Source organism: Ursus americanus, chromosome 6, assembly GCF_024610735.1.
Source record: "Ursus americanus isolate L20-20 chromosome 6, mUrsAme1.1.p, whole genome shotgun sequence".
Lineage (NCBI taxonomy): Eukaryota > Metazoa > Chordata > Mammalia > Carnivora > Ursidae > Ursus > Ursus americanus.
Genome location: NC_142132.1, coordinates 41,375,437 through 41,399,603, shown reverse-complemented (window position 1 = coordinate 41,399,603; position 24,167 = coordinate 41,375,437). Strand labels below are relative to the sequence as shown.

The 24,167-nt window shown below is 37.4% G+C and overlaps 1 protein-coding gene across 4 annotated transcripts in view; it reads left to right on the top strand.

Annotated features, from left to right (window-relative positions):
• The window catches only part of BMPR1A (bone morphogenetic protein receptor type 1A), a 130,563-nt gene that overhangs the window by 13,006 nt on the left and 93,390 nt on the right, over positions 1 to 24,167 (top strand). The window lies entirely within an intron of this gene.

Sequence of the window (24,167 nt, the reverse complement as noted above, 5' to 3'; positions counted from 1 at the left end):
TCGGTTTATCTGTGCCTACTTGAGTTAAGGGATAAAGAAAAGTGGAGAGAAATCTCAGCGTGGACAGAGGGTAGCAGTGGAACAGCCTGTACTTGTTTTGAATTTCTGTTCAAGTGGGTAATGTAGAAGGTAACCAGGCTTTAGCCATCTTGACAGGGCTGGCTCTGTTGGAGAGAGGAGCAAAAGTAGAAGAGCTCGAGCTGAAGCAGATCTTTGGGTAGGGAAGTGGGCTGTTGGATTAGAGCCTCTCACGCCTCATTCACCAGAGAGCTCCAGCCTGTCCGCAGAAGAAGAGCCACCGTTTGGCTGCCTGTATCACAGTCAGCACTAGCCAGCGCGGGGGCAGCCACCGCGGAGGACTGCAGCAGTGCTCCCATGTTGAGACAGCTGATTCTCTTCTCCCTCATCCCCCCTCGCCTCCCCCAACAGATCAGACTTTACCCCTTCCCTAGTTGAACTTTCTTGGACAATGGGCCAAGTCTGAATTTGGAGGGAAGGAGATGACTGTGTAAGGTCGAAGATTAAAGTTTTAAATAGCAATAAACTGGACTGGACTTTTTTATAACTGAAAACTACTGGAAAGCTATAGGAATCATTCCAGACGTCGTTAAAGGGTGGGATAGGGAAATTGGACCAACCATAACCGTAGCTGGAGGTAGAAGTTGGAGAAAAATAAAACCTTTTCTCATGTTTGTACCAATTTCAGACCTTTTATTAAAGTCACATAAGTATTGGGACGCCTGGGTGGCTCAGTTAAGTGTCTGCCTTTAGCTCAGGTCATGATCCCAGGGTGCTGGGAGTGAGCCCCATGTCAGCCCCATTTCGGGTGCTCAGCTTGGGGGGGGAGCCTGCTTCTCTTTCTGCCTGCAGCTCCCCCTACTTGTGTACTCTCTCTCTCTCTCTCTCTTTCTGACAAATAAATAAATAAAATCTTTAAACAAAAAATAAAGTCACATAGGTATCAGCTTAAGTTCCTACTAAAGCCCCTGTGACACCAGCCCCCATTCTTTTTTCTGTATAAAGCTATTAGAGTATTATATATGACCCTTTGATCTTCTTAATGGTTCTTTTCCAAGTACATTCCAATTCTGCGCAATATAGTTTTTTTAAGCATATTAAGCATATTTTAATTCTAACTAGTGCACTTCAAATTTATGACTGTATGATGACCTTTTTAATTGAAACGTTAAGTAAAATATGTTATTCCTTAGTTTTTATGGAGTTGTTGGAGTTTATCAAACTTGGAAACAGTAAATAAAATAAAAAGTAGTCAATAAAAAGCCTTTATTTATTTATTTTTAAAATTTAAAAAATAAATTTTATGTATTGAGAGAGAGCGAAAGTGAGCGAGATCACAAAGGGAGAGGGAGAAGCCGACTCAACGCCAAGCAGAGTCTGATGCAGGGCTCGATCCCAGGACCCTGAGATCATGACCTGAGCCGAAGGCAGACGCTCAACCGACTGAGCTGCCCAAGCACCCTTAAAAAGCCTTAGTTTCATGTATTTTACTCAGTGTAGGAGATGCTGAATTCGTGCAGTTTTAAATTAACTTTCAGTATTGCTCACATAGAGAAGGTGAGTTTTAGTTTAAATACTGTAGCGCAATAAAATAAAAGATCAGGAGGAACTAGGTAGTACCTAACATACTGTCCTTACTGTGCCCGTGGTCCTATTTTAAATGCTTTACACATACTAACTCATTTAATCCTTACAAGTAGTCTGTGATATGGTATGGTTATTAGTTCCCTTTTGTGCAAGAGGAGAACGAGACCACAGAGGTGAACTAGCTTGTCAAGGGTTGTGCAGCTTGTAAGTAGCCGAGCTAAGGAATCACACCCAGGTAGTCTGACTCCAGGGACCATGTTCTTTTTTTTTTTTTTAAGATTTTATTTATTTATTTGACAGAAAGAAACAGCCAGCGAGAGAGGGAACACAAGCAGGGGGAGCGGGAGAGGAAGAAGCAGGCTCATAGCGAAGAGCCTGATGTGGGGCTCGATCCCATAACGCCGGGATCACGCCCTGAGCCGAAGGCAGGCGCTTAACCGCTGTGCCACCCAGGCGCCCCAAGGGACCATGTTCTTAACCATAGAATTATATTCATTCTCAAAGAGAGTAGGCTCATTTTAAGACGAGGCTGTGTACTCTGCACACACACACACACACACACACACACACACATTTTACTTTATTTTTGCCTGCTTCTATTGCCTGTTCACATTCAGGAGATGGATTTGCCTGTGTCTGTTGGCGTGTTAAACATTCTCTCCACTCACGGTTTGCATATATGTATTTGATGGGTTAACTTTGATTGACTTCTGACAATTAACTCCTACTTCTCTCTTTAATACTTAAAATTTGTTAAAAACTTTTCATGGCAACTTTTTGGTTGGTATATTTTGACTTCCCTGATGTTTGTTTTGCATCGTAAACAGTATTCAAAGGCCAGTGGAATGCAGTTACTTTTTAAGCACTTACCAGAACGCTTCCCATAAATATTAAAAAATTAGTGTTGTGTTATATATCTCATTTCTGAGATGTGTATGAGTTTAGCTGTTGATGATCACACAGGCCTTTTTTTTACAACTTTACCTTGGCTGTTACTGCAAAGTAGTTGAAACTGGGCAGGTATTTGCTTAACATAATTATATGATTTGTATCATTTCTTAGAATACATTTAAAATCTACCCTGTGGAAGAGCAGGAAGAAAAAGAGATAAAGAAATATTGCCACATCATTTGAAAATGAAACTGAATAAGCCCATCTATAGGGCAGGTTTGGGAGTCAAGTAGGTTGAGAAATGAAACCTGATTTTTACCCGTTAATGATAGCGAGACTGTCCCCTGGAATATTATTAAATTGCTTGTGTTGTTTCATAGAACTTATTTAAATATAATTGATTATGGCATGTAGACATTTAAAAATAATCCTTTTCCTTACAGGTTTTTCTTCAAAACAAAACAAAAGCCTTTTTTGCCTTTTGATTACAAAAATAATGCTCACGAACAAATATAAAGCATAGAGAAGTTCTGAGAAAAAAATAAAAATCCTTCATATTCATATTATGCAAAGATAACCCCTGTAAACATTTTGGTATATGCAGTGTAAGTTAAAAAAAGGTAAAAAAAAGCTTAACCTTTCTTTCTTTTCCTTCTTTCTTTCTTTTACTAAATGTTTCTACCATAACTTAAGAGTTTGAGGACATTAGGTGAGCAAAACTGGAATTCTCTTCGTGCATTAAGCATGAATGTCTAAACTGAAATAGAAGAAACTTGGAGTTAAAGTGGGGCTTAATTCCAGGGAAGGGGCTATTTAAATAGGAAATTTTGGAAATTTGGCTGTCTTGTTCTAGTTACCCGATTATCTTTTTTTCTGTATATTCTCTCTTTTTCAGCTTCACAGCTTTTAAGCTTTAAAAAGAAGGTTAAGATGTTTCATATTTGATGTGTTTTTCTGTAATAATGGACTAAAATAGAATAAGATGTGGGGAGGTAGAACCTAAACTGAGGGAGGTCAAAAACCATATGGAAATAGAAAATCCAAAACCTCTAGCAGAATGAGCTAGAAAGAATGGAATCTAAACACTGAGATTATACATCTGCTAGGCAGCTGTGCATTCTTTATTCATAGATTATGTGCAGAAATAGCAAAAGACACTTTGAAAGGAAAACATGTCCTAAATAGACTGAGCATATATTCTTATCTCTAATTATGATGTATACATTTTTAGTTATACAATGTATATTTAATTCATCTTTAAATGCATTATTCCTCTATTGTAGGACTTATAAAAAAATTGTTTCCCAGAAATAACATCACTTTTTTGGCTTAAATGTAGATTTCCTATTTATATCTTCAGCACTCAATCAGCATTTTATTAAATTACAGATCAGGGTATTTTCAGTGATATTGAGAGAGAGCGATGCTTTTGTAAAATTTGTCATTGCTTTCTTTTTTGTCAGTATTCAAGGATATGTGGCACTTTAATGTTCTGCCCTTCAGAAACCAAGTCTTCTGAATTAGTTTAAACAAAATATGTTTTCAAAATTTAGGCAGTTTAAAGCAAATGAAATTTAAAAGGGGAAATGCATGAACAAGCTTTTATTTAGTCCTAGGATGCTTTGTAATTATTAACATTTGTATATTTTATAGTTTACAAAGCACTTTTATGTCATTATGTCCTGTGATTTTCAAGTGATTTTACTCTTAACTTGAGAATTAAGACAACACTGTCAATTCATTTAGGGCTTGTAGTAAGCTCTTGTGTTCCTCCCTCTAAAGGTGATGCTTAGTCAGGATTAAGAAATCTTGGGAAAGTAGAACAAAAAGGATAAAAGTCCCCGACATCTCATAGTAACCATTGATCATATTTAGTATAATTCTTTTCAGTTTTCTTTTCCTGTTTTTTTTTTTGCATAGTTTGTCGATACTGAGGATGCAATATTTATGTCCTTTCAAATTCACATCTTTAGCGCTTCTGATAAAAAAACTGCTCTTAATTATTTTTTGGGCGCGGTTTCAGTAAAATTTTTCTCTACTTGAAGGAAAACATTTTATCCTAGGATCATTATTTCTGTGTATATCTGTAATGTATATATAAAACATATGTGCAGATATATATCCATATATAGATATATTCATCTAACAGCTCTTTTTTTTTTAAGATTTTATTTATTTGAGAGAGCGTGACAGAGCACACAAGCTGGGGGAAGGGCAGAGGGAGAGGGAGAGGGAGAAGTAGACTCTCTATTGAGCAGGGAACCCCACGCGGGACTGGATCCCAGGACCCTGAGATCATGACCTGAGCCGAAGGCAGACATTTAACTAACTGAGCCACCCAGATGCCTCTATATCCATGCTCTTAACCCCTATATATGACTGTGTGTATTAAAGTCCATGTCATATATATGTGTTTATATAGATATTAATGATTTTTTAAAAGATTTTATTTCTTTATTAGAGAGAGAAAGAGTGTGCACACAGAGGGAGAGGAGAAGCAGATTTCCTGCTGAGCGGAGAGCCTGATGCGGGGCTCAATCCTAGGACCCTGAGATCAAGACCTGAGCCAAAGGCAGTTGCTTACCTGACTGAGCCACCCAGGCACCCCTATAAAATTTAATGTTATTTTTATAGTGGTTAAGAGCACGGACTCCACTTGGGTTTAAATTAACCCAACTCTTCTTGGGTTTAAATCCCAGATGTGCTTCTTCCTGGCTGTGCAACTAGCAATTTTGGCAAATTGATTTGACAAACATCTCTATTTCCTCATCTGTAAGATGGGAATAACGCTCCTTAACTCATGGAGTGGTTTTAAGATATATATATATGACATATCTATAAGTTTTATATTTTAGAACCATATCTGACCCATAATCAGTGTATAAGTTTAAAATTTTAGATCAGGGACCATAATCAATCACTACTTATTTAACTAGCAGACAAAAAATTAGTAAGGATGTAGAAAACCAAACAACACAAAGAAAAATTTAATATAGAGCACCACACCCAGTGAGGATAGAATATGACCCATTTGTTGGTCATAAAGCAAGCCTCAACAGATATCAAAGGATTGAAACCATTCACAGTGTCCTCTGACCACAGTAGAATTAAGTTAGAAATCATTTACAAAGAAAAATATTTGAAATTAAGCACTGCACTTCAAATTCTAAACCCACGGTTAAGTAAAAAGTTACAGAGGAATTAGAAATTAATAGAGTTCAATAATAGTGAAAATATATGTCATAGCAAAATTTGGGATACAGTTAATTTTGTGCTTAGAGGAAATGCTACAGCTTTAAAAATATGTATCAGAAAAGTAGAAAGGCTAAAAACGATTTAAATGTCCATCTCAAGAAATTAAAATGATTGGGAATGCCTCTTAGTTTTGATTGGATAGAGCGTGGGAAAATTTTTGTTTTATATTTTACATCAAATTCCTTTTTTAATAAGAAAGGGGGAAAGGTATGATTGGAATAGGTTTATTTTGTTTTTCTATTAGTATATATTTTTTAATATGTATGTATGTAAGCTCTACGCCCAGCGTGGGCTTTGAATCCATGACTCTAAGATCAAGAGTCGCATGCTCTACCAGCTGAGCCATGTGCCTTTCCTGTTAGTATGTTTGAACTTCCTCTGCCCCAGAGCTTCATTCCTAGTTTTCTTAGTTTCTAGGAGCCTTTTTATCTCAGTACTCTCTGAAAACCTTTCATTTTCTTGGCCCTACCATAGAACCCTTAACTTTTCTAAGGAGAACAGGCTTTCTGAAGAAACAGTGATAAGAACTTTGAGATGATTAGTTTTAGTGTTGATAATTATTTCTAAGTCTTTAAGACTTGGAAAGTATAATTCAATTTGGTAAGTATGTAATGAGCACCTGTTATAGACCCAAACCGTCCAGGCTTGGTTATTATATGACAGTAGATAAAATAGCCCTGAGTTCTGCTTTCATGGATCCAGCTTATGCTCTAGTGGGAGAGACCAACATCAAAAAAATCCCAAACTCACCCAGGTGTATGATTACAATGTGATATTGGTGCTAGGAAAGAAAAGGTTAGAGGACTAGGGGAGTGGCTATTAGGAGACCAAAGCTTATTTATGTTGAGAATGTGGTGAGATAATGTACAAAACTGATTATGATAAAGTGGGGGAAATAGACCCATGGAGATTCACAGAAAGTGTATTTTTAAAGGAAGAGAGAATAAATCTTAAAATGTGTTATCATGACTGACTTAAATTCAGCAGTCCAGAGGCCTGAGTTCCTCAGTTCCTCACTGACTGGTTGGATAGTCTTATTCGGGAAACGCTTCAGGTCTCAGTTCTCTGTTCTATCGAATGAAAGTAATTAGGACTAGACTAGATGATGGCTAAGCTGCTAGTTCCAAAGTGCTAAGTCCATTGAAACTTTTATTAGCACTTTTTAAAGGGTGTTTTTCTTCTGATTATGAAAACCACATATATTATTTTTAGAAAAATTTGGAGACTATAGAAAAGAAAGACCCTTTCTCCTAAATTTCATTTGTATTAGGGATGTCAATTTTATTATGAATAGAGAATATACCAGAGAATTGGGCTTCCCCACAGCTCTGGGAGCTAATGGTCAGCAGAACAGTATTAATCAGGATCAGCTAAATTATGCCTCATTAATTAACAAAATCCTAGAATTTCATTGGCTAGACCAGAGCAAAAAATTTATTCCTCACCCCGTGTAGAGCTTCAGTGAAGTAGACAGTTGAGACAAAGCCTGTCAGAGGTTCTCTCCTCTTGTAGCTGGACCTCTGGAACACATGGCTTTCTTGGTTGCTGTGGAAGGGAAGAAAACATTGGAGGATCTCGTAACCAGTAATTATGTAACTTCAACAGTCAGAACTAGTCATTTGGCTTACCTAACTGCGAGAGGGTAGAGGAGTGTAGTTCTCCCATGCTCCTGGATGCAGAGGGGCCTGGCTGTGGGTGAGCTTAAGCCTTTCAACAGTGACCTTGCTTTCCCTGGCTATAGTTGAGTAGAATAAGGATGGAACCCTGATCCAAGTGGGGCCATTTGGATTGTTTGGCCTAGGAATTTGCTTTGGATCACAGGAGACTGACTGGAGTTAGTACTGGAGTGCTCAGGTCGTTAGACACAGATTCAGGAGTGGGATTCAAGTAGCTGAGTGATCAGAAGTTGATCTGTAGAGAGAACAGTGAATCAGATGCATTGCCGAAATAAGGTATTGCGTAGCTTTCGGGAGGAAAAATAACCACTGGTATTCCGTGGCTTTACGTTTCCCAGTTCTGCATTATTAATGAAGACTGGTTGTTATTCCTGCAGAGATTTCTTAAGAATATGTATGCTTTCCCAACACATGGGATAGTCACAAAAAGTGAGCATGTTTTGTGCCACAAATCAGTAGATTTTCAGAAAGCAAAAATAAAATAGGTTATATTTATATTTTCTGACCATAGTGCAGTAGAAATGAGCAGAAATAGGATGGCCCCCCCTCCAAAAAAAACCCAGAACCATACAGAACAAACAAAAACATAAGTGCAAAACAAAACATCTACTTTCTTTGGGAGCAAGGCAAGAGACATTCCTTTCAAATAACTTCAAGGGACGGTCGTAACTGAAGTCACACGATTTAGAAGTTAATGACAGTGAGAGTACTACGTATCAATGTCGCCAATGTGAAACTTTAGGAAAATTCATAGCAGTTAAATATTAATTAGTAAATAGGAAAGATTAGAGCGAAGGAACAAGATATTCAGTTTAAACTGATTAAAAACAAAATAAACCCGAATGAAGTAGAACAAAGGAATTAATATAAAATTACAAGTTAATGAAAAGTAAAACAACTTTTTTTTTTTTTTTTTAAGATTTGATTTTTAAGTGATTTCTGCACTCAGTGTGGGGCTCCCAAGATCAAGAGTTGCATGCTCCACGAACTGAGCCAGCCAGGTGTCCCCAAAATAAAACAGCTCTTGACAGTAAAACCAAAGCTGGCAGACTCTGGGCAAGCCTGGTTAAGAAGAAAACAAGCTGGAGGCACATTACAAACAAGCCAGGGACACCTCTATAAATACTGAGATGAGAGCCTCAGAAGAGGATATTGTGCATAGCTTCATGCCACACATCCTAGAAATTAATGAAACAGATTATTTCCTGGGAAAATATAAATTACTAAAATTTTCAGAAGGAATAGAAAAGCTCAATAATCCAGTAGCTGATACAGAAATAGAAAAAACTGTTGAAGATATACCCTTTAAAAGTGCCAGCTATTTTTACAGGACTTTAAATTGGTGACCCCTGTGTTACACAGATTTCCAGAGGAAAGAAAAAAAATGTGAAAGAGAAGATGCCCTTTGAAGTGAGCAAATCCGTTAGCAAAAAAACATAGCACAGGAAAAGAAAACAATAGGCTATTTTCCTTTATCACCTACTTGTAAGATCCAAAATAAGATAGTAGGAAACTGAATCCAACAGTATGTCAAAACTGTGTAGGGAAAAACTTACCCTGGGATTCAAGGATGATTTGATCTTAGCAAACCTTTTAGTGTCATTTACACTATATTAAAAAATCAAGGAAGGAAAATAATATGATCATTTCAATTGATAACAGAAGATACCAGATGAAATTCAGTCATCACTTCTGATAGACTAGGAAAAGAAGGAAACTTCCTCAACTTGATAAGGAGTAAAACTACCTAAAGCATATAGTAAACCCAACTGGTAAAATATTTTCTATGAAAAAAAGAATACGCTAAGTGCATTTTTAAAAAAAGGTTTATTCATTCATTTTAGAGAGCGAGTGAGCAGGGGGAAGAGCAGAGGGGGAGAACCCTCATGCAGACTGCCCACTGAACGCAGAGCTGGACAGGGGGCTCCATCTCCTGGTCCGTGAGATCACAACCCGAGCCGCAACCACGAGTCGGACGCTCACCCAAGTGAGGCACCCAGGTGCCCCACTAAGCTCATTTTTAATGCTTCTGTTAAGCGTTTAACTGGAGGCCCCAGCCAATGGAATAAGAGAGGCTAAAGGAAAAAAGGTATATATATTTGAAGGAGAAAGTCAAAACTCGTACTCTTTGCATAGCATATAATCTACCTAGAAAAACCAGGAGAATCAAGTGACAAACTTGGGAAACTGGTAAATGAGTTCAGTACAATGGCCTTCACATGGTGAAGTAAAAAAGTCAGTAGGTTCCTTACAAAGTCAGCAGTAGCCGTTCAACTCGAGAGAGCTGTTCAGCTTGAGCTGTTCAAACTATTATCATGTTTGCTACATTCGGTAAGTGCCTAATAAGCATGGCGTGCTTTGCAGTTTCCTGTCCCAGACATGTTTTGAAGCATGAAGAGAAAGTTCCAGGAGATGAAGCTTCCAATTTCCTGCTTGCCTTAACACAGAAGTCAAATATTTGAGGGCCCAACAAGGCTGATTGCTTCATGGCAGCCCCACATAGCTAAAAGCATCCCACCTTGCTATAAAACATTTTTGTTTTTAGACAGCGTTCTCTGTAAGAATGCATCACCGAGTGCTCTGGAGAGCCCAGAAGCCTAGCCCTTAGTGTCCTGCAAGAACACAAGAGAATATATTAAGGAAAAGAGAAAAAGGAGTCCCCTAAATATAACTAGGTTGTTTTTTTTTTTATGTAATACACACTTGCAGCAAACTGTGCAAACAATGTGGAAAAGTGAGCTTTCCCCTTTCTTCCTGTCTTGCTGCTCTCTCCTCAGTTTACTTCTCATTCTAAAACACGGTTGCCACTTTATGTATCCTTCTAAAATTTCTGTCCCTTTACAAAAGTATATTTCCATTTTTTTTGGTGTTTTGTACAGATGGCATCATGCAATCTGTGTTGCAGCTTGCCTTTTCCACTTCCCATTTTCTAAATCTCCCTCATTCTGTTTAACCTCTCATTGAGCTTATGGGGACCTAAGGCTGTGTTTAATCTCTTTAGCAGACCCTTTTCTTCCACTGCCATCCAACCCCGGGAGCCTTTCCGTTGTGCCTCATTTTCTGACCATTCTATTCATCTGTCTTGCTCTCAAGCGTTCTGAAGTTTTTTGGGCAGTCCCTCCTTTTCAGACCAATGTTTTTAAATGTGTAAAATAAAACACATTGGATTACTAAGGAGACCAATTATATTGAAATTCAAATATTAAACTTCTTTAGATATTGTAATATGTATGCTCTTTTATTAACTCATTAAATAACCCAGTGGTGGGCTTTAACTACCCTAAATTTTTAAATTTTTAAACTACCCTAAATTTTTAAATGAAGCATAAATAATATTTTAAATTATCTGCAGTGATGTAACTTGATGAGAATATCCAATTTCTTTTGGTTACAAAGTTGCAGGTACTGCTAATACTGTGGGTTTTGCCTACTTTCCTAATTAAATAATTACATTTCAGTTGGAGGTCAAGGAAACTAAAGAAGTAATTTTTTCCCATCTAGTCCATCAAGTTCATGGACCTCCCGAATTTTGTGAGGTCATGGGCCTCTGATTAAGAACCCCAGCAACTGAAACTTGATTCACACCAGAAAACCCTGATTTCTTTTGCAGCCCACTTAAGTCGGTGGGGTTTGCTCTTTCAGACCAACTCTTCTTTGGGCCTGGAGATGAATTCTCCTTCTTGCCCCTCTTTGCTACTCCCACACCACTCTCCCTCTCACTTTACTTAACATCAAACAGAAAATGTGATTTTTTTCAGTCTCCTCATTTGTTTATACTATCTACTGCTACTACTCCTCGCAGTTTTCCATGGGACCTGGGTTTACCCCCCCTCCTCCCCCGAACCCCTCTGCTCTATGAAGATTTTACTTTATATGGCTCACTATAACAATACTGGTTTATTTTAATTCTTAATGATCCATCTCAACATCTAGGTGGCTGATTCTTCCACCACCTTCCTGGTCTCTTGTTTACTTGACCTCTGCCAGTGTCTTCTTCTCTACCTCAGCCACCCCGACCTCAGATCTGTAATACGATAATAATGTGATCATAATCACAGTAACTGTAACCCCCTCCACAATTTCAATTTCAAGTACCCTGCTCTCTGATCATCACTTCTGATCTTTCCAGCTCATGCCTTCTAGTGTAAACAATCCTTTTACCTCGCTGGGACCCACTGACCCTATTACCTTTTTACTGTTCCTCACCACACTCCCCCTTATGTTCTCACTCTGCTCCTTATTCAGGTTGAATTCTGTGGTCAGTCGTCATGGTTCAGCTGCAAATATTCCCAACACCCTTGCCCTCACGTGCTTCATTGCTTAGTTGAGAAACTCAGGTGTTGGATAAATCCAGTTGTGCGTAGCCTGCACCTCTTTGTGTGTGTGGTATACCATAAATTTACACTCTTAATGACTTAAATGTACACTGCAGTATTGTTAATTATGTGTACATTGTTACACAACAGATCTCTAGAACTTTTTTCAGCTTGTCTGACTGAACCTATACTCATTGAACAGCAGCTTCCCATTTCTCCCTCCTCTTAGCCCCTGGCAACTGGCCACCCTTCTACTTTCTGTTCCATGGGTTTAATTACTTTAGGTACTGCATGTAAGTGACATCATGCAGTACGTGTCTTTTTGTAATTGGCTTTTTTCACTTAGCATCATGTCCTCAAGGTTCATCCATGTTTGTAGCATAGGACAAGATTTCCTTGATTTTTAAGGTTGAATAATATTCCACTGCATGTGTAGACCACATTTTCTTTATCTGTGAATCTGTTGATGAACATTTCGGTTGTCTCCACTTCTTGGTTTGTGAATAATGCCACAATGAACAAAGGTGTACACATCTCTCTTTGAGATCTTGTTTTCAGTTCTTTTGAATATATACCCAGAAATGGAATTGCTGGATCATATGACAGTTCTATTTTTAATTTTTGAAGAGCTTCTATGTTTTTCCATGGTGGCTGCACCCTTTTACATTACCATAAACAGCGCACAAGGGTTCTAATTTCTCCACATCCTTGCGACACTTTGTTATTTTCTGTTTTTTTAATAAGGGCCATACTAATGGGTATGAGATGATATCGTGTTGCAGTTTTCATTTGGATTTCACTGATGAATTTCACTATTAGTGATGTTAAGCATCTTTCAGATGCTTGTTGGCCATTCGTATGTCTTCTTTGGAGAAATGTCTATTCAAGTCCTTTTCCCATTTTTTAATTAGGTTAGTATTATTTTTTTTGTCACTAATAGGAATTCTTTGTATATTCTGGATATTAATACCCTACCCATTATATGGTTTGCAAGTATTTCTCCCATTCTGTAGGTTGCCTTTTTATTACTCTTGATTGCTTCCTTTGCTGTGAAGGTTTTTAAGTTTTGACATAGTCCCATTTGTCCATTTTTGTTGTTGTTGTTGCCTGTACTTTTGCTGTCATATTCAAGAACTCAATGTTCATCCCAATGTCATGAAGCTTTTCCCCTGTATTTTCTTTTAGGAGTTTTATAGTTTTAGATCTTATGCTGAAGTCTTTAATCTTTTTTTTTTTTTTTTAGATTTTATTTATTTACTAGAGAGAGAGAACACAAGCAGGTGGAGCAGCAGGCAGGAAGAGAAGCAGGCTCACCAGGCAGGGAGCCCAACACGGGACTCGATCCCAGGATCATGACCTGAGCCGAAGGCAGACGCTTAAGTGACTGAGCCACCCAGGCGTCTCTTTAATCCATTTTTAAAAAGATTTTATTTATTTGAGAGAGAGAGAGAGAAAGAGCATGAGCACGAAGGAGAGAAGGGGCAAAGAGGGAGAAAGAGGGAGAGAGAGAATCCCAAGCAGACTCCCGGCTGAGTGCAGAGCCAGACACGGGGCTTGATCTCACCCTGAGATCATGACCGGAGCCAAAACCAAGAGTTAGGTGCTCAGCTGACGAGGCAACCAGGTGCCCCCTTCAAGCCATTTTGAATTAAGTTTTGTACATGGTGTAAGGTCAGGGTCTGTCTTCATTCTTTTGTATGTGGTTATCCAGTTTCCCCAGCACCATTCGTTGAAGAATCTAGCCTTTCCCCATTGTGTAGTCTTGGCACCCTTGTTGAAGGTAATTTGACCATATGTGTGAGGGTTTATTTCTGGGGTCTTTATTCTCTTCTACTGGTCTGTACGTCTATCTTTATGCTTGTAACATACTTTTTGATTACTATGGCTTCGTGATATGTTTTGAAGTCAAAGTGTGAGGCCTCTGGCTTTGTTCTTTCTCAAGATTGTTTTGGCTATTCAGGGTCCTTTGAAATTCTATATGAATTTTAAGATAGTTTTTTCTACTTATGCAAAATACGCTGTTGGGGTTTTCATAAGGATTGCATTGAATCTGTAGATTGCTTTGGGCAGTATGGACATTGTCTTTCTGTTTATTTGTATCTTCTTTAATTTTTTTTCAGCAGTGTTTTGTAGTTTTTAGTGCACGAGTCTTTCACCTCCTTGGTTAACTTTATTCCAAAGTATTTTATTTCCTTTTTTTTTTAATAGGCCATTATTTTTTAATATAATCTGTTTTGTGTCAGTTTATTTTTACAAAGCATTGAAATGATCCTAAACTGAAAACATTCTCTATGTTGGTGAACCTGTAAATACACATCTTTCAAAAGAAAAAAATTATTTCAGCATTTTTCTTTTTTTCTTCCATTTTATTTTTTCAGTAATTTTTTTTAAAGATTTTATTTATTTATTCGACAGAGATAGAGACAGCCAGCGAAAGAGGGAACACAAGCAGGGGGAGTGGGAGAGGAAGAAGCAGGCTCATAGCGGAGGAGCCTGATGTGGGGCTCGATCCCGTAACGCCGGGATCACACCTTGAGCCGAAGGTAGACGCTTAACCGCTGTGCCACCCAGGCGCCCCATCCATTTTATTTTTTAATATTTATTTTTATTGAAGTATAGTTGATACATAAATTTACATTAGTTTCAGGTGTACAACATAGTGATTGGACAAGTTTATACATTATGCTATGCTCACAAGTGTAGCTACCATCTGTCACTATACAATGCTAGTACAATACCATTGACTGTATTCCCTGTGCTAGGCCTTTTATTCTTGTGATTTACTTAGTCCGTAACTGGAAGCCTGTATATCCCACTCCCCTTCACTTATTTTGCCCATCGCCCCACTCGCTATTGTAAATGGGGTTCTTTTCTTTTCTTTTTTTTTTTTAAATGGGTTTGTTTTCTTAATTTCCTTTTTGGATTATTTATTGTTAGTGTACAGAAACACAACTAGTTTTTGAACATAGATTATGTATCCTATAACTTTGCTGAATTCATTTATTCTAACAGTTTTTTTTCTCCTGTGTGGAATCTTTATGGATTTCTACATATAATATCATGTCATCTGTGAACAGAGATAATTTTACTTCTTTCTGTTTTGAATGCCTTCTTTTTTCTTTCCTTCCCTAATTGCTCTGGCTGGGGCTTTCAGTACTATGTTGAATAGAAGTGGTGAGAGCAGTCACCCTTGTCTTGTTCCTAATCTTAGAGGAAAAGCTTTCAGTTTTCATCATTGAGTATGATGTTTTCATATATGACCTTATTATGTTGAAGTAATTATTTTCTGTTTCTAGTTTGTTGAGTGTTTTTATATGGAAGGTTGTTGAATTCTGTCAAATGATTTTTCGGCACCAGTTGAGACGATCATGTGATTTTTGTTCTTCCTTGTGTTAATGTGATAGATTACCTGTATTGATTTTCTTACCCTGAACAATCCTTGCATCTCAAGGATAAATCCCACTTGGTCGTGGTGTGTAATACTTTAAATGTGCAATTGAACTCAGTTTGCTAGTATTTTGTTGAGGAATTTTGCATCTCTTTTTATCAGGGATACTGGTCTAAAGTTTTCTTTTCTAATGGTATGTCTGGCTCTGATATCAGAGGTCATAAAATGAGTTCGGAAGTGTTCTTCCTCTTTGGTTTTTTGGGAAGACTTTGAGAAGAACTGGCATTAATTCTTCTTTAAATGTGTACAGTTCTCCAGTGAAACCATTTAGTCTTGGGCTTATCTTTGTTGAAAGATATTTGATGAGTGATTCGATCTCTGTACTAGTTACAGGTCTGTTTAGGTTTTCTTTTTCTCCATGATTCATGGTAGGTTGTATGTTCCTAGGAATTTATTTATTTCTTCTAGGCAATCCAAATTGTTGATGTATAATTATTCATCATAGTATCTTAAATCTTTTTTATTTCTGTGACATCAGTTGTCTCCTCTTTCATTTCTGATTTTAGTTATTTGAGCCTTCTCTCTTCTTAGTCCTTAGGTCTGTCAATTTTGTTGTTGTTTTCAGAAAATAAACTCTTATTAATTTTTTCTATTGTTCTTCTTTCCTTTATTTTGTTTATTTCTGCTGTAATCGTTTTCGGTTTCCCCGTTACAACTTTTGGGTTTAGTTTTTCTTTCCTGGTTCTTTGAGATGTAAAGTTAGATTGTTGACTTGAGACTCTCTCTTTATTAATTGTAGGCATTTACCGCTGTAAACTTCCCCTATAGAACTGCTTTTGCGAAATCCCATAAGTTTTGGTATGTTGTGTTTTTGTTTTCATTTGTCTCAAGATATTTTCTAATTTCCCTTAGTTCTTCTTTGACCCATTAGTTGTCGAAGAGTGTGTTGTTTAATTTTCACATACTTGTGAATTTTCCAGTTTTCCTATACTTGATTTCTAGTTTCATTCCTTTGTGGTTGGAAAAGATACTTGGTATGATTTCAGTATTCTTAACTTTGTCAAGACTTGTTTTGTGGCCTAACATGTGATCTGTCCTGGAGAATGTTCCATGTGTGCTTAAGAATGTGTGTTTGGCTGCTGTTGGGTGGAGTGTTCTGTGTATGTCTGTTAGGGCCATTTGGGCCAAAGTGGTGTTCAAATCCTGTTTTCTTATTGATGTTCTGTCTGCTTCTATCCATTATTGAAAATGGGATATTGAAATCTACTATTGTTGTGTTACTGTTTATTTCTCCCTTCAATTCTGTCAGTGTTTGCTTTTCATTTGGGTGCTTTGATTGTACACTTGCACTTCTGCTGCTGCAAGTGGCCGGAGAATTAATTACCTTTGCTGATTGGTCTTACTTCCAGTTAATGACTGTTTAGTCAGATGCGCCCTTCATGTTGCTCAGCCATAGTCCATTTATTCTCCTTGTCTGACCTAGCTGGTCATTTAAGCCTCTTCTTCCTCAGACCTCTGACATTACCTTCGGCAGTCTTTACTCTCAGTACACAACTTTACTTTTCATCTCACTGAGAAAGTAGATGCCTTAAGAAATACACCATGTATTCTGCCTTCCCTCTATCTTAATGGAATGAACTGACCATCCTGGTAGCAAGGGCCACACCCCCCACTGCTGCATCTAATTCCATCCCTTCTCTCATCCTAAACACAACCTCTCTTAACTCCACCTCCCTTCTGTTGTTCTATTCCCCCACCTCTTTTTTTCAAAAGATGTATCTATACTTTGTTTCTAGTTTTTTCCTCCTCTTATCTTTTGAGTCTGCCCCCTCTAATTAGGCTCTCTCTCCCAGCACTCTGCCTAAACTGCTCTTGCGAAGGTTACCCATGACCTTCTTTTCTTACTCTTGAAGTATTTGACTTGTTACAGTACTTGACACAGGTGGTCCCTTTATTCTCTCCCCACAGAGACACTCTCTTCACTTGGCTTCCAGAACTGGACCTCTTCTTTGTTTCCCTCTCCGTCTTTTGTTTCTCGCGGAGTGCCTCCTGGACCCAGTCCTTACACCTCACCACATTGATTCCCTTGATCTGATTTGCCTCCAGGCTTTGAAACGTTCTGTGTTTTGATGATACCCAACTTTTAATCTCCAGCCTGAACCCCTCCTGAGCAATATGGATTTATACTTTGCTTGGAAGTCTAATATTAGTCAACTTTTCCTAAAAGGAACTTACCATTCTTTCCCTCAGTAACTTAGTGTGTTGTGCTTAGAGTGGCCTCCCCTTACCAGAGAATAATAAAAATTGAGAACAAAACTGTTTTCTTTTACTTTAAATATCTTACTAATCTACAGTTTATTTTTGGTTTACGGAGTGAGATAGGGCTCTTTTTTTTTCTTTGAAGCCAGATGTCCAACCAGTTTTTCAACACCATTGAATAGTCGGTGTTTACTGGGTTGACATGTCATCTCTATCACTCTGCGAATGATATCAGAGTTAAAAGTTACACATAACAATAGCACTTAATGTTTGCATTATGGAGTTCACACTCTTTTAAAACATGTTATCTCAATTCAGACCACACCACGTGAGGTAGAATCACTGATAGTAGGTTAAAAAAATGGAATAGTTAAACAAATTGTATGTATAAGAGTAACAGTCCCATTTTATATTTAGCACCAGGAACAACACAGCAGTGGAGAAAAGGGCCACTAATTAATCCTTGGATATTTGAAAAATAATTAACTTTTACACAGTAAAAACCAATAAAATTTAAAATGGAAGGCAACAGTGGGGTATGAAATATACAATCAACAGATGGAAGTTTTTAATCCAAAATAAAATATTCAGATTTGTTGGGTAAGTACTTAGATTAGGATTCAGAGGCGGTGAACAGCTAATTAACATGGGCAGAAATATTTAGTAAATTATCACTTGTGAAAATACTGTTTATGCTTAATTCCAATTAAAGTCAAGTCATGGGAAATGAACTCACTGCAGGGTTATACTACAAACCTATGAAACTGTCAGTTTTGTGATAAGAGGAAATAGATAGCGTATCTGTTTTGCCAGTATTGTAATTTGGACCAATCTTAGGGGAAAGGAATTTGACTAAACATACATTTTAGGGGAAAGGGAAGTGGTGTACCATGGACCTGAGGGTTTGACCGTAACATTTCTATTCAGTGATGCCATACTGTGTCCCTAGCCTAGTAGGGTTTGTTTCAAGGGATCCTAGGCATAAAGCGAGTAAACTAGTAGACTCAAGGTAGGATTTCTTAGTCCTTTTTTGGTGTTACTCTTGCATTAATAAAGTAAAATTAAGAAAAATGCCACTCCATTAATGCATGCTTTGAAGCAAATACGTTTCATTTAAAATGGAATTGAAGTGAATTTTTCTTTTCTTTTTTGGGGGGCTGGGCAGAGCAAGAGGGAGAGAGAAAGAATCTTAAGCAGGCTCCATGCCCAGCACAGAGCCCGGGGCTCAATCTCACAGCCCTGAGATCATGACCTGAGCCAAAAAGTCAGACACTTAACTGACTGAGCCACCCAGGTACCCCAGAAGTGAATTTTTCTATTTGGCTGAGTGGTATAGAGTGAAAAACCTGTAGACTTACTCTTATCTCTAGATTCATCCTAAGCCCCATCTTATTTTATTACTCACACAATTGAAATATAAAAAAATTGTTCACAAATGATAGCTTTTCCCCCAGAATTGAGGCAGTAGTGTACACCTAGAGTGGAGACACAAACTCCTGGGGGTATACAAGCACATAGATAGTTTTAAGAGAATCAGTTTCCGGACCTTAAACTTCTATGTGTGCTCTTTCTTAAAATTGATCTTCCTGTGAACCAGTCTTGCAGGCAATTACTTCTTTCCCACATTCCTCTCCACTATTGTCCTTCTTCATTTTACAAAAGAATGGCATAATGCTTCTTCTGTCCCTGATCTTACCATGATGCATTTACCCTGTGGTGGAAGTACTTCGGGGGAGATAAGGATCTCAAGATAGTTCTAAGACAATAAGACAGTGGTGCTGGACAACTGGATATTCAATTGCAAAAGAAGTGAGTTGGATTCCTACCTCATATCAAATGCAAAAGTTAACTCAAAGTAAATCAAAGACCTAAATGTTAGAGCTAAACTATGAAACTCTCAGAAGAATACTTAGGCATAAATCTTTGTGGTCTTGGATTAGGCAGTGGTTTCTTAGCTATGACATCAGAAACACAAGCAATCAACAGAAAAATGTGCATAGATGGGACTTCATCAAAATTAAACACCTGTGTACATCAAAGGACACTGTCAGAGTGAGAAGACAACTGCAGAATAGGTGAGGATATTTGCAGATCATATGTCTGATAAGTGACTTGTGTCCAGAGTATGAAAAGAACACTTAGAACTAACAAAAAAATACCCTGAATTTTAAAATGGGGAAAGGATTTGAATAGATGTTTCTTCAAAGAAGATGTACAAGTGGCTAGTAGGATAGATGGAAAGATAGATCCGTGCTTAGTATCATTAGTCATCAGAGAAATGCAAATCAAAACCACAGTGAGATACCACTTCACACCCATTAGTTAGGATGGTGAGGATAAAAAAGACATAATAACAAGTGTTGGTAAGGACGTGGACAAATGGGAACGTTCAGACTGCTTGTGGAGATGTGAAATGATGCTGCTGCTTTGGGAAATCAATCTGCTGTTTCTCAAAAGGTTAGACATAGAGTTACTATATGATCCAGCAGTTCCACTCCTGGGTATATGCCTGAGAGAATTAGAAATATATGTTGACACAAAAACTTGCACGTGAAAGTTCATAGCAGCATTATTTATAATAGCCAAGAATAGGGAGCAACCCAATGTCTGCCACCTGATAAATAGATAAAATGTGGTTTATCTATGCAGTGGAATACTCATCCATGAAAGGAAGTGCACTACTGACTCATGCTACATCATGGATTAACCTCAAAGTATTATGCTAAGTGAAAGAAGCCAGTCACAAAGGACCAAATATTGTGTGATTCCATTTATATGAAATGTCAAGAATAGGCAAATTCGTAGAGACAGAAAATGGCTTAGTGGACTGGGTAGAGAGGGAGTGGTGTGTGCTTGTTAATGGTTATAAGGGTCTTTTGTAGTTCTGGAATTAGTGGTGATGGTTGTACAATTTTGTGAATATGCTGATAGCCACTGAATTGAACACTTTAAAAGAGTGAATTTTATGGTATGTTAATATAGCTCCAAAAACTAAGCAAAACCTCAGGGATCACTGAAGTGGCAATTCCCAGTGTTGGTGTTAGCATTGAGAAAGTAAATAGCTTTAATCTTTGGGGAGTAAATCCATTAATGGCTTCCAATTTTTTGCTTCCAGTGAAATTGAAGGATTTTTCAATTCCAGTTTTCAGAAATAATTAGCTGCTGAATCATTAAAAATATTTTTGATAGTAAATCACTATGGGGTTTTTCAACAAATAATTCAGAATTTTAAAACTTGTGTGACTACTGACAAAATACCTTCCATTCCCATTCACCTATTTATATGAACATAATTTCTCCATGCTTTCTTTTAAAAAATTAAAAAACAAGGGCGCCTCAGTGGCTCAGTTGGTTAAAAGTCTGCCTTTGGCTCAGGTCATGATCCCAGGGTCCTGGGATGGGAGCCCCACGGCAGACTCCCTGCTCAGTGGAGAGTCTGCTTTTCCCTCTGCCCGCCCCCCCGCTCTCTCTCTCTCGCTCTCTCTCAAATAAATAAATAAATAAATAAATAAAATCTTAAAAAAATAAAAACAAGAATCTGCTGAATCATCTAATTATGCAATAATTATTCAAACAGATGAATGAACTAATTGAAAAAAGAAAGCCCCATCCGTCTCCTTAACATACATTTCGGATAAAATTTTTACCTTTAATGTTGTTAATTTCTTATCAAATATGTAGTATGTTTCTCATTTAAATCCATTGTGTATCCTAATAGTAATTATAATTGAATTCCGAATAATTTTTAAAATACTTAGAGGCTTATTTATGGTCAGTGGAAAATTTTTAAAAATTTCCATTTAAACTGCAGACATGTATGACTGAATGATTAGTAATAGACTTTCCAGGTATAACATTAGGCCAGAATGTCAGTAGCAGCAAAACCACACCCAGTTGTGTAGTGACGGATACCTGTCCTTTTATTTCATCTGTATGCAGGGTAGGATTTCTGCTTATACATGTGCTCATTGGCAGATTATTTTTTAGTATTGTAAGATTTTAAAAAACAGGTCAATTGTCTTAGTTTGTTTAGGCTACTATTACAAAATACCATAAACTGAGTGGGTTATAAACAACAGAAATTTATTTCTCACAGTCTGGGTTCTGAGAAGTCCAAGATCAGGGCACTGGCATTTGGTGTCTGGTGAGAGCCCACTTTCTGGTTCATAGATGGCCATCTTTTCTCTGTATCTTCACATGGCAGAAGGAGCAAGGGAGCTCTCTGGGTTCCCTTTTATAAGGTCTGCAGGCCCATCCTGAGGTCTCTATCCTTCACACCTGCCTCCCAAAGGCTCCACCTGCAGATACCATCACCTTGGGCATTTAGGATTTAACATGTGCATTTTGGAGGGATACAGAAGTTCAGTCGGTTATATAGTACAATTGGTTTATTAGTTTTCTGTTGCTGCTGTAATAATTACCACACACTTAGTGGTTTAAATAGCACAAATTTATTATGTTACGGCTCTGCAGCTCAAGAGTCCAGCACAGGCCTCACCAGGCTAAAATCAAGGTGTCTGCAGGACCGTGTTGCTTTCTGGAGAATCTGATTCTTTGTCTTTTCCAGCTTCCAGAGGCCGACCACAATCCTTGGTTCATGGCCTCCTGCCCCCTCATCTTTATTAAGCCAACATGGTCTCAGCTTTCTGATCCACTGTCATCTCTGTCTCTCTCAAACCATAGCTGAGAAAGGTTCTCTGCTTTTAAGGACCATGATTCGATTGAGACCAACAGGATGATCTCATCTCAGTTTCTTTACCCTCTATCGCGTCTGCAAAGTTTCGTGCATACAAGGTAACAGTCACAGGTTCCAGGGGTGTTAGGACATGGATGTCCTTGAGGGGACCATGATTCTACCACAGTTGGCTTTTTTTGTCACTTATATTGCATTAAACTGTTTTATCTATTTTGGTAGGTATAAGGATTACAGTTAAGGATATCAGCATTGTGACCTTAGGCAAGTTTTTTACTTCTGAGCCTGTTTTCTCTCTGGTGAAAAGGGGGTAATAATGCTTACTAGTATTTACTGAAATAGAAATAGTTCGGGGCTATAGTCTGGAGTCAAGAGACTTCCACCAACCTCTTTGTGACTGTCTCAACTAAGCAAATTCGTGACCACCTAACTCACAAGGTTGTTGTGAGGACCAAATTATGTCATGAATGTTGAAGTGCTTTGGGATATATAAAAGTCCTATAAAATTCTGGTGGTATTTTAGGATACCTTTAAACATTTTTGACAGTGGTGTGGATGTTCAGTACATCCTTTGATACGTGGCTAGCAGATTGTTTTTTCAGGTTTTTATTGTTCTCCAGATTTTCAAACTAACTTGTCTCCTTTATTAAATCAGGATAAATGAAGAGATGATATTAAAATTAAAAGTATATATAACTTGCATGATTCTTCTAGATACTAAGATTTTAAATTCAAATTTATCCAGATTACTTGTATTCTTAATTATATTTTCTTCTGGAAACTTTTTAGGAGCTAATTACTCTCTTTGTTGTAGAAGCAAAAGAAATACTAAATCCACCTTGTATTAATAAGACTAATTGTTGTTAAAACCTGAGCTGCATTTTTTAATCTTGCGTCGTGGATCTTCACGTAGCAAAAATAAAGTCTTTATTTATAATTGGCTTGTCTACATACTCAATGTTTGACACAAAAATATCACTATAGAGCAAAACCCATTTTTTAAAAAGTGATTTGATTTCTTATTTTTTTTCCTTACGCTGTACTAGTGAATAGATGTTTTTCCCCTAAGCAGCGCAAAGATGCCATTTTGAGAGGTTAAATTACTTTCTAAATGTTGCTGTGAAGGAGGAGAGAAGGAAAAGAGATCAAGTTACACATTCTTTGTTCCAGAGCCTACCACTGCACTTCAAGTTTAGAGCCCCGCTGGTGGGGCTAGGGTCGCTTTTGCTGCATTATCTTCAACACTGCCCCCACTTAGGGAGCAAGGCACTTAGATATTTTCTCTGACAGGGCCCCAAAAGAGAGCCATTTTAACTTAAATATTTGTAAAAGTCACTATTTTTTTCTATTAAAGGCTTTACTTTTATATAGTTTAGCTTCCAAGTAAGCCTAAGGATTATTTCTTTGTATATTCAGAGGTATTTAAAAAAAAAAATACTTTCTTTGAAAGGCTACACGTTATATTTTCATATTGCAGCTAAATATAAATTTAAATCAAATTAATGTTGAGTTAAATTTAGAGAGTATTTTAAATTGTATTTTGAGGGGAAAAAATAGCTTTCTTGGCACAAAATGCATGAATTGGACTGTTTGTGTGTTTTTGAAACATGGTGGTAAAAAGTCCCCAAAGCAGTTACAATATTTCTTTTGTTCTATATCCTTGCTGCTCTTAGATAAATGAAGACTTTAAAAAGCTTTTTCACATAAAAACTGTCATAAAAATCCCAGTGCCATATTCTGAATGTTAATTTGGCTTACTTTGTAATTTTTCCCAGTTTAGTTTTAGTAAGAATATAAACTTTTTTTAACTTTCAAGGAATCATTAAAAAAATGGTTATTAAAATTTGAATGTGCGTGTTTCCCCTGCCATCTGAAAATAGAGTGTTCCTATGAGACCTTTCTTGGTAAAAACCAAAATGGCATGAAGTAAGAAACAGCTACCATTAATTTATATGGAAAAATTATTGAGTGTTCCCAGACCCCAAAAATAACTTCTCTTAGGCATTTCTGATACCTTAGGACACATCTTGCTAATGAATTCACAAAATAAATCGAGATAAAGTGCGAATGTCTACCCACACTGT